This window comes from Vombatus ursinus, unplaced genomic scaffold, assembly GCF_900497805.2.
Source record: "Vombatus ursinus unplaced genomic scaffold, bare-nosed wombat genome assembly UNPS02009062.1, whole genome shotgun sequence".
Lineage (NCBI taxonomy): Eukaryota > Metazoa > Chordata > Mammalia > Diprotodontia > Vombatidae > Vombatus > Vombatus ursinus.
Genome location: NW_020948840.1, coordinates 8,936,771 through 8,939,105, shown reverse-complemented (window position 1 = coordinate 8,939,105; position 2,335 = coordinate 8,936,771).

The following is a 2,335-nucleotide window of genomic DNA, read 5'->3' as shown; positions in this document are numbered from 1 at the left end:
GTTAAAACAATCTTGCAATATCATTTTACAGCTATCAGACTGGCTAAAAGTATTGAATAGGAAAGTGACAAATGTTGGAAGGGATATGAAAAAATAGGGACACTAATCCTCTGTTGGTGAAACTGTGAACTGATCTAACCATTTTAGAAAAAAATCTGGAATTATGCTCACAGAGTTATTAAGCACCCAGCACTTCCATAAGCATGCAGTAGGAATGATGAACTACACAGTTGTGGTGGTGGCACAGGGGACAGAAGGTACAACCTCTGATAAGGACAATAGGACTAGGTTAATAGACTGCAGGGTAAGACTTATAAAGTCAGTCCTTTATCTAGTCACGGAGTAGAGCCCCACACTTCTGGGTTCAATGATAAAGCTTCTAATGAAGATATAGGAAGACAACTCAGTGGTCTTCTAGTCCAACCCATATGGAAAGGTTCTTTATAATAAGGGTTCTTAACCTGGAGTTCACAGAATCTCCCATGAGGTCCAAAGATCTATTTCAGAGGATCATTGACTTGGATGGTGTTGTAGACATGGCTTTAAAGCCAGTACTCAGTTCAGATTTGATGTTTGGGATAAAAAGAGGTATTTAAGGCAATGAATGCTTAACAAAGGAGGGGGTTTATTTTCCGCATATAGCAAGGATACAAAACAAGGAGACTTATCAAAGATACTGTAGCTCTTTGCTTCTCTGGATATGCCCCTTACTGCATTTCCATGCATCTGGTCAAGTCAGTCATCAAGGTTTAGAGATTCACAGAGATTTGCATGGTCATAGGCACCAATGAAGTCAGAGAGGCATGGAACGCACATGGCTTGGCCTTTTATTGCCAGGAAGGTATGTTAAAGAAGTAGGGGCCAGTCAGGTTTTCTGAGGGGAAGATTCACCAGGGAAGTCTTTAAGAAAGCTGGGGCCAAAGGAAATTGTGCAGGAAACTGCTGTTCTATCAGAGATTGGGGAGGGGGGGAGAGGAAGGTAATTATAGCTCTACCAGACACTGTAGACTCTAGGTCTGTAGATTCCTGAGGGAAGTAGCTTAAAAATCTCATCCCTGAGGACAGCTAGGGAAGCAGGCTCTTAAACCATCCTCAGGGTTTAAGCAATTGTAGCTCAGCTTCAGTTCCTAGGTTCCAGTGTGGTCATGAATGATCCCCCATGAACCTTGTATTTCCTGAGATCCCATTTAGCTTTGGGAATTTGTGAGGTTGTGATACGAGAGTTGATACATGCAAAAGAGGATAAAATAGGGAAGATTTCAAACAGAAAATGTTGAAATATATGTCTGTGTGTATTTATATATTTATACACACACATACATAAATATATATATACACATACATATCCAGGAATCACTGGCCTCAGGAATTGCTGGTGGATAGATGGTGAGTGCCTTAATTAACTACCAGGCAATGATAGCCTAAAGTCTGCCTTATTGTTCCAAATGCTCTTTAGGGGAAACCTTTAAGGAGTTTAGCATCCTCATGGCTACTGCTTTAATGACTGCTGAAAATCCTGTCCTGTCTAGTTTTGGTAACAGTGCCTACTTAATCTACTTGGAGGGATTAATCTTGAAAATTAGCAGTTCATAAAATTATAGATATGGAGCAGAAAAGGACTTTAGATGCTATCTAGTTCAATTCCCTCATTTTATAAGTGAAAAAATGGAGGTGCAGAGAAGACAAATTACTATTGCAATGTCCCAAGGGAAATATTTGAAACCAGGGCCTCTGACTGCAAATCCAGCTCATTGAGTACCTCATTGGTTCCTTCATTCTCTGTCTCTTCAACAAGGTGAGATTGCTATTACTTTAATGATTCTGTTATTTGCTTGCTAATCTATCTATGCCCTTATACCAGTATGTGTTTTATTTTCATTTATGTGTTAGGTTTTTATTTTAGACACATTAAAGATTACCCTCAATCTTTGAGAAATATCTTGTAACAAAGTAAAACAATCAAGAAAAACTAAAAGTACAGTGATCTCATATGAAAAATGCATGTGACATTCAACATCTATTGCAACCCTCCACTACTCTAGTTTGTAAAATATTTTAAGCAGAAATCTAATTTTTCTTCATGCCACCCCACCTCTTTGAAAAAGAAAGAAAAAAAACAAATTCCTTATAAGAAATATTCATAGCAAGCAAAACAAATCCCATCATTGACTGTATTCAAAAACATTCATGTCTAATTAATTCTGCACCTTAAATCTATCACTTCTCTGTCAAGAGATGGATAATATGTTTCATCAGCATTCCTCTAGAACCATAGGTGGTTGTTGAATTTATCATCATTTTTATAGCTTTAAAAATTGTTTGTTTTTATGGTGCC